Genomic DNA, 9,891 nt, shown 5'->3' with positions numbered 1-9,891 from the left:
TAAAATGGTTTACTATAGCTGATTCATAACTGCTTTAGTGGTAAATAAATGTTTCTATAGTGCTATGGAACCAGTACCTGATCAGGAATGTTTAAAGCACTCACAGTTATCTGAACTGACTTCTAACCTTGACATTCATGGCTAGAGTTCTGAAAATCTGAGCATTTAAATTTTCAATATAATAATTAATGTGGAGAGACAAGATGATTTTTTTTTTTTGTAAGAGTAATTTTTTTCATTTCTTACAAGAAACTGTTGAAAGTAAAATATTTTGGTCTTTTTTCAAACAATTAAACAGAAAAATCAAGCTCGTGTTTTACAATATAGGGTATTACCATTGATCTCAGATCCAGATTTGGCCAGGATTCCTAGCTTGTTGAAGAGCATTAGTCTGTGAATCTGAGTTTATTGATCTAATGTCATTGTTGGTGGTGTGAATGAATGTGTGCTGGCTATTTTTAAACTTAGTTAGTCTTTAAAGGGTTTAGTTGCATGTAATTTAATTTTGCATGAAATTGGGCTGGCAGCTCAAGTGATGACAGCAATATGTGACAGATTTATCTGAGGGCTGCTTCTGATGCAAAATGCTAGAGTTGGGAAGCAAACATGGAAATTGTAGTCTGCAGTGTGTTTAATATATATGCTTATATTTGTGTATTAATGTTATAGATGTGTGCTAGAAAATAGGTTTCTACCTGGGAAAATTCTTAAAATACATAGAATGAATAGACACAGTGCATAGAACAGTAGGAGAACAAAGCAGGCAAGAGTGGGATTATAGGGATATTCATGTGAGTCATTCTTCATGACTATTCTGGTTGTGAAGAATGTGGATTTTGATTATTCTCCATGCCCAGGTTCTCCTTTTCTCATTTCTTTTTGAATGACAGTTACAGCAAGACAGAAGCTTTTCTTGTTTTGCATAAGTTGGTTTCCAACCTTGTTACTTAATTTTTCCTGTTCTGCATAGAGATAAATCAACTTCTTCCAAAGCTTTTAAACTGGGAGCCAGTCTCTTCTTCAGCATTACATAAATGAAGACTTTGAGTCAGGGGTTTTGTATTCTAGGCCAGTACCAGTAAACTGTTTTCTTTTCTGGGCCAGTTTCTAGTTCTGACTGGAAATTCGTGGTGTTTTGTTGTTTTCTTGGTTTTTAATTGGTTCTGGTTCTCCCTATGGAAACATTTATTTTCTAGAAGAGCAGCCTGTTGAGAAATTTTGGATATGTTCTCTCTGTTATGAAGTAAGAGGGGTAGGTAGATACTGAGAATACCTAGGAGAGGAAAACAAACTAGAAATGGAATTTTGATTAGCTCATAATGAAAACAAATAGAGGAAAGTGGTGGTAGGGAGTTTGAAAGAAATGCATCTAAGGTAAACATATCAAAAAGTCAATGTTCAAGTGGGAGAGAAACTATCTGAAGAAGCTGCACTCATGGGTTATAAAGTTACAAATCTTGAGAGGAAGGAGTTATTTCATCCAGATCTGCAAAGAAGGTGCAAGTGGTTGGAATAAAAGAAATACAAAAAACATAGAAAGGGTTCTTGGCAGATAGTGCTGGCTCTTTTTCTGCATTGTGAAAGGATATTGCCTCTTGGCTTTTGCTTTTGGACAACGCAACTGTGGGACCTGCACAGCTGAAACAGCCTCTTTAATTGCATCTGTGTTCAGTGGCAGAAATCTCTTCCTCTCCTCCAATTGCCTGTGCTCAGAGATTTCAGGTGCTCTTTTACTTAATGTTCATACATTTCACAAAGACATGAGCGACTTGGTTGGAACTGAATAAATGATGAAATCCTAATGACTCCTGAGAGAGCAGGTTGCATTACCAGCTTGCTTGTGTCCACAACAGAAGGCCACAGTTGCCGTTGGCAGGTCCACCAGAAATTATCCATCTTCATACCCTAGAGGATGACTCCTATGGGTTTTTATTGGGAAGGAATGAATGAATTGGCCAGAGTAACTCCAAATTTTTTCCAGCATGACATTTTCTAACTTTAACAGATTCAAAAAAAGCAAAACAAGAAGCATTTAGTACAATAAACATGCATACTTGAAGGGTAAGTAGCAGTTTAGTAGTAATTTCAGTGCAATTACCAGAAGGCAAATCTGTAAAATAAAAATAAAATAAACAAAATGAACAAAACCCAACATGAATTTCCTCAGATGGGAGGAAATTTGGGAGATGGTGAGTGGTTTTCAGTCAAGTGAATGGATGACACCTCCTGTTTGCCAGTTGTGCTGAGGTTGCAGTGGCAGAGTATGTGTTGTCTTGGCAAGGGAAAAGTTTTATTATTTAATTGTGGTTTATCCCTTTTTATCCTTATCCATAATGAACAAGATGAAAGTAGAAGAGAATAGAGGCATTTCTACTGCATTGCCAAGAAGCAGGTGTCTCTACTTGGTTATTTATAGACCACAGGAATGCATATCGTGGAAATGGGCTGTGAATGGCCAGTTACCCATCTGTTTTATCTGCTGGGTATTGTAACTGATTGTGTGGAAACTGACTCTTTTTAGCTGATGAAATTTGGGATTCTGAACAAACCATTATATGGCTGACTTTTTGTTTCTGCTATCCTGTTAACCCTGGAAATTTGTTATATATCATTTAGGTTTTGAAAACACAAAAAGGCTCTTGTTGAAAACAAAAAAAGGCTCTAACCTTTTCTCATTCCTGCTGAGCAGAGACATTTCTTCTGTCTGGCCTTGAATGCAACATTCTAGATTGTAGGTATTTAGTATGATTATTTTACGAGCTGATTTCACCCATTTCTTCATTATTTCTTCAGTATTATTATTCATTATTATTTCTTCATTAACTAGTGTTTTCTGTTTGCTTGTTGCCCCTTTCAGTTTCAGACACCTAGCTGAAAGAAATGCGAATACCCACTTCCCAATACTTCCCCCTCTTCCCTGCATGAATCTAAGCTTGTGTCCCAGAATTGTGGCTGTCACTGAGAATATGTAAGCTCTGAATTCTAGCTTAGAAATATTCTGTTTCTTAAGATCTAGGTCAGAAGCCAATTCAACGTAATAATTTATAATAACGAAACTAGGGCAAAACAAAAATAAATAAATAAATGCAGCTTTTCAAGTGCAGAGAAAGGGGAATAATCCATTGCAAACAAAATAGCCAGCACCTTATCAACTGAGAGAATAAATTACTGCTTTTTGCCAAATGAAGCTGCACTGACCCACTCAAGCGGTTTTCTTTAACCATTGTTAGTTCCTTGCTGCTTCGTCTTTCCCTTTCAATTTGTGCAGAATAGCGACATCTACAAATATTGCTGTAGCTTTCAAACAGCAGAAATGAAGTTGGCAATGAGAAACTATCTGATCTCCTTTAATGTACAACAGTCTACACTATAAACAGTGAAAATTGCTCATTGGTAGATTAATTTCTGGTGATTATACATTAGAACAGTTAAATATTTTAAAATTTGTTGCTACTATCCATGATGATGTTATAAATAAAGTCCTGCGCCCCCTCGGTAATGATGAGATTATTACATCTTGGAATTGCTAATATTATCAGGTCTGTATTTAAAGTGTAGCTATTCTGGGTAATATAAAATGTTGAAGAATTTTTTTTCACTTTCCATACTTGTTTAAAAAATTTGAACTTGGAACAGTGATGTTGCTTCTGTTACTCTATGTTTATAATGTAGAGCTTGTCTTCTATTGAAATTTTGTACAAATTATGCATTCCTTCCATGGGACATGGGATCTGTCATATTAACTTGAACTGAAATCACTGGGGCATATTTTTATAATTTAATGTGTAAGTTCCTTTTACAACGTGCAAATTTGTTTATTCTCTCTGATATCAGAGGCAGTGTTCGTAGTGCATATTATGGTTTAACATTCCCCAAAATGCCTTGATGGAGAAAGACATTTAATAGTGCATAAGAAGGTTGCCCTCCCAAGGAATAACGCTATAAGGTGGGTACTGTGGTGTAGTTCTAGTGGTTAACAGCAATTAATCCTCTCTGATCTGCTCAAAATACTTGATAAGGAAGGCAGAGGAGCCTTCACTGGAGGGAGGCAGGGGTCCTACAGGACCAGAAGTGCTTTTGAGGAGTCAGGACAGATAAAGGGGAACACCAAATGAAAAGCTGCTAATGTGTTCTACTTATGGGTAGAACCAGGCCATATTTTTCTGACCACTTATTCAGTAGAAAATACAGATTTGGGTCAGCCAAAGGTATCATATTGCTATGTAATCCTATTGAATCTGTCCAGTTGTTACAGAAATAATTTTGGCCTGATATTTTTGAAAGAATATTATCTTGCTTAGATATTAATTTAAAATGTTAATATCCAAGCATTTTCTTCAAAGTAAAGCTTTTATTTAAAGTGAACAAAATTGTTTTCCTATCTTGGACTAACCAGTGAACTGAAAATATCCTTCATTCACATAGCAATATTTGTGATGCTTCTGTTGGGGGAAGCTACAAACAATTCAAAACTTCAAAGTAAATCTGCTTTAAAGGGTTTAAAAAACATGTGAGATATTCCTTGATGGGAAACAGAACACTTCTATGTTGTTATGCAATATTATGTAAAGATAAAGAAACTGAGGAAAAAAGAGACTCAATGACTCATCACAAAGCTGATGGAAAAACAGTTGCCCCTTTTCTCCATCACAAAGCCCTGTGGATAACCGTATTTGGTTGTGATGATGTGAGATGTTGAAATACAAGTGAAGGACATATCTCTAGTTAGAAAAAGTCCCCCTTGTTACATTTTTCTCTCCCATCCTGACTTCTATGCTGAGATCACTTAGCTTTCAGCCATAGATTTTTAAAGTTTTTGCAGCAGACATATACATTTGGTTCACAATGGTTATACATACAGAAAAGCTTAATATTTAATATCCTGTGAAGAGAAGGATTTGATGTAGAGTTAGTATCTGTAGGCAGGTGTTTCCTGACTGTGCTGTAGCAGCTTTCCCTTCCACTGAGTGCCTTTTCACCTATTTAGTGTGATGGGAATAGTCAGGACTGAGGTACAAACTCAGACCCATTCTGAAGCAGTGGGAGGAATGTTGGGGTAACAGTGGTTGGTACAGGATTCTTGTGTTTGTCCTGGCATACAAAGCAGACAGAGGTGGTTCTTCGTGAGTGACAGTACTAACATGTCACAAGTTATGAAACAGCTGAAGCCCATGCTTCACTGAGACCCAGGCTGCTTTGGCTATACTTTAGGTACCCTTTCAATTCTTTCTTCAGAATCTTAAAAATATTTTAAAACTTTATATTTAAAACTTACATAGTGAAATGAAAGTATGAACTCTGTTTAGGAGTTGGGAATTGTAGCCAAAACCTGAGCAATCTGATCTGAGCTCTGTGTGTGTGTGGAGGGAAAAGGGATACAAAGAAAGTGGTTGCTTTTTGTCCTTTGTTTTTTCCCCTCCAGGCATTTCCAGGCAGGTTATGGCAGTGATGTAGCTGTAAACTTTTAAAGGGAAAGAAGCTACGGTTCCACATATAAACTTGGCATGCTCTTAAAGAGATGACCAGGGGCTGAGTATAGGCCCACAGTATTCACAAATGGATTAGAAGAGCATCAGGAGAAATAAAGCAATCCCAGCTCTGCATTTGACAAAGTGAGAAAAAAACCCTTAAATCTCCAGGCAGTGAACTGAAATGTTAGTCTCTCTTCAGAAAGATTTTGAGACTTGTTTTTTACCAGGGTCAGGGAAGAAGGGAAGCGTCAGCTGTAATTTGTTTGGCTTGTGTGTACACTCCAGAGTACTTGAAGGCAGGTCATGTGCACACATGCTGTGACTGCATGCTTATTAGGTCCTATAGATGTTCCCATGCCCCAAGCAGATTAGTCTGGTGAATACCTAAATAAGGGGATTTCTTCAGTGCTAGCTATGCTCTGGCTAATTTATGTTTGCTTTGGCTATTTGTTGTGACCATCTTTGAAGAGTTATATGTACTATTCTTAGCTCTATCTGTTTCTTTGCCTGCTTGTTTCACCGCTGATGCAATGCAGTGCTGGAACTGCAATGCATTGTCAGTTTACATCACATTACACCGGTAACAATTTTTAAATCGGCATGAGGTTATATGATTTGTTTTCCTTTCTTGTGGTTAGATACCTACTAAGTAATCAGGGCTGCATGCTAATGACTCAAGAATAGTTACAGATCATACCTTGACAAGGTAATTTGATGTGGACAGTATGTGGATAGCTTCTCAAACAGTTTTTGTGTAAACAATATAAATATAGCTGTGCACTGGAAATCTTCAACCCAGTTTTCAATGTAGTTTCCATGCAGAAAAAAACTAAAATAACTTGCTTATGCTGAACATTAACTTTGGACCATTTCATGCAGGATAGACATTATTTTGCAAAACAATGGAGTTTACTAGAAGCAACTATTTTACTTGGTGTTCTGTCCAGCTGATACTCTGCAAATATTAGTACAGACTGGGGGAATTCTTCTACACAGTGGCTAGAATTTTTCTCTGAGAGCAAATATGCCTCAATCATAAGTTTGGTATCATTCTGGACTTGACTTTTGGACAATTGGGCAGAACCACAGAGAAGTTTTTCTTTAGCTAGTGCAATAGGAAGTATAATGAAGTGTCCAACCAGGAAGCTTTATGGACCAGAGTCTTCTAGATTCAGCTCAGAAAACTGCAGTACAATTGCAGGCCTGGACTGTAAACCTAGTCTGAGACAATTTGAAGCATTTGGTTTGAGCAGAATTTAAGCTTCCAATACATCATTTCACTGCTGTCTGTGAAATTGTAAGAAACTTGAAGACTGGCATTCACACCACATAGGAACAGAGAAGTTCTCACTGGATGGAGTTAGTACCAATGACTCTACAAGCAGCCTGTACAGTGCACAGTTTTAACAAGCTTAGTCATTCTTCTACTGCAGTTGGAAGGCATGGTAACTGCTGAAATAGCTGTTTTCATGTTCTAAGTTTACCTTTCCTATAAAACAATGTGCATGCAGTTACTTTGTGCTTATGCAAGACTGCTGTACTCTGGTGACATGCAGCATTTATTAGGTAATTGCCATTCAAGACAATGTATGGAGTTGCTTTTTGTCCCCTTGAGTAGTTCTAATGTCCTTTGACATTTAGACCATCTTTCCACACATTTTAGGGAAATGTTCCCTTTTGTTCCCTTTCCTTTTCTTAGAGGGAGGTTGAACACTGAGGTGCTGTTCAGCTTGACAAGAGTGGTCATAGTGGAATTTTGGGATTTAGCCAGAGCTTTAACTATTCGGAAGCCCTTGTGAATGAAGAAAATCATTCTAGGCATTTGGCACTTCAAGAAGAGCATTTTATACAGTGATGTACTTGATACTAAAATTAGACATGATATCATGTACTTAGATTAACAATTGCATGCTCTGAAGGTGACACATATACAATCTGTTTCAGTCTGCATGTGCTTCTTGAAGATGACATGTGGTGGGCTCTCAGCACTCGCTGTAGTCACTAGAACGTGTCTTTGTGTGACACTTCTTAGTGTGTTTATTTAGCTGCAGCAGGGCATGGTTTGTTGAGATATGGCTATACAGGTTGAGCCTGCACCTTGGCATAAGTGAACAACTATCAAGTCAGACCTTATTTTAAATGATAAATCAGGTTATTATGGCCCTCTTCTACAGAAACACACACAAAATAATTTGAATATAAGAAACCTAAGGGAAACGATTTCTTTCTGCAGCAATCCCCTTGGTGCAGTTTCTCAGTAAAATATGTACTGGGTTTATAGAAGATTAATCACTCACCCTTTAGAGGAGAAATTATTGATTACCTTTTTAGTTTTTCTTTCAGAAACTAGTTGCTTCATACTACAATGTTTGTAAGTTCAGTTAGAATTTTGACTTAACGCTCCCTCCTATCATAAGCTAGTGTCTTTTATGGATCTATATATGAAATCAAAGGTTTTGGAACCATGCTGATTTGTTAGATCAAGTGCATGTTGATTCTTCATATTTGTAAAATTATTTGTTAAAGAGTCTGAATGAGAAAATGCTCTTTACTTGTCCCTAGAAATTAGGCTTTATTCCTGCCCCATGCTCTCCTCTCTTAACAGTCTATGTGCCTTAATTGATCATCTTGAGATGAGGTTTAACTCAGCAGTTAATTGAACTTCAGGAAGCAAAATACACTTTTGTTTACAAAAGTGCTATTGTACCTGGGAAAGCATTGGACCTGCCACTGCTCCACTGTGTTAACAATCCACAGACAAAACATATGCTTAGATCAAGGTAAGAAGGAGATTATCTTAAAGCTTATAAGAAGAAAGAAATACAAAAGCTTAACATGCGTTGAAAGTGCCAAACCTTTGTGGACCTGTTACGATTGGTTGGAGAAAAGAACAGTTGTCAAAGTTATTCAGCAATCTTGCACGATGTATTTTCAGTATATATGTTGTACTGTGTGCATGAAAAGACATATTCTGAAGTAACAGATGTGTAGCAGTTTTGTATATGGATTATTTAGGTGATCTCTTAAGAAACAATCTCTGTCATTAAGAGGATAGCTGAGTTGTTTTTTTTTCTACAGAATTTGCCCCACTAAGGTTCTTGGAGGGCATCTTTTTTGGTTCAAGATCGTACATTGTTCATGAAAAGAGAAAAAAAAAAGTTTTATTGGGTAATTCCTTATTCAATTGTATGGTAATTGTTAGGATTCCATATTACTCTGTTTTATGATTTTTAAACTAACCCCAGATTTTAAAAAGAGAGATGTAATAGGAGGCAAATCTATCTCTTACTTTGCTCTGGAAAGGTGACTTCTTGCGCAAAGATAGTCAGATGGTCTTCAGGTTTTCATCACATCTCTTAATTAACGTACTTGTTAGTAAGGTGTGTGGAAGAATGAGTGGAAGGCTGTAATTTTTAAAATATGAGGCTACACTTGATTATCCTTCTACAGATACACAGATGATAATATTCACTTTGTTGTAGAGTAGTTAAGATATAAGAGATAATAATCCTCTGAAGAACGAGAAACTAGAAAGAAATTGCAGGATTGAGGCATCACTTCAGTGTGGTAAGAAGTGACAGTGTTTTGAAGTTACAGTGCAAGATGTTAGTGAGAATGTTTATGACATTTCTGTATTTGTTTGGCATAATCTAAATAAAATGAAATTGAGTGAGGCAGCTGGTGATGGAGGGAAGGGTGAAAGTGTATCTCTTGGAAAAGTAGTAAGTGGAAAAACCAGGATGCTTGGTTTACGTTAGAAAGCATATTGAAACACTCTCCTCCTTGTTACCTTTGAACTTGATCTTGTCCTGATATTAAAAACTTTTATTCTGGAAATCTTCCTGTTTGTCCTCCTGTACTCTCTTCAATAACACTGCTCTTGTAAGTACTATCTTAAGTTTGTGAGTGCCTGTGTAGTTGATGGTGATAATGTTTTAATGACACTAAATCTGGAAGAACTGGCTATGCCAAACATCAAAGCTCTCAGGGTTGTCAACATCAGGGAATTATGTCAACCGTGAGCATGTTTCAAATGCATAAAGTTAGCAAGAACAAAGCAACCTGAGTGAGTGAAACAGATGTTCTAGATGAGCTAAGGTGGACATCTGTAAATCTCTCCTTGTGCATGTATACATGATGACTAGTGGAGCTGATAAAAGTTTAAAGAAGGTAAAAGAACCAAAGAAGTTCTTGTAAATGGCAGGAAAACATTTTCAAAATAATGAAGGGTTAAAATGAATTGCTTAAACGCCACTCCATGCCTCCTATTTAAAAACTGAGCTAATTTCAACTTCAGACCATTAAGATGTCCCTGTCCGATCCCCCAAACGGGGTTATTGAGGAAAAATTCCCCCCTATCAACTTTATAATTCACTCCTGGAGTAAATAGCTGGTCTAGGAATTAGTGTTATTAAAAAGA

This window comes from Falco punctatus (genome assembly GCF_963210335.1).
Source record: "Falco punctatus genome assembly, chromosome: 4".
In the NCBI taxonomy this organism is placed as follows: domain Eukaryota; kingdom Metazoa; phylum Chordata; class Aves; order Falconiformes; family Falconidae; genus Falco; species Falco punctatus.
This window is presented reverse-complemented; position numbering follows the sequence as displayed.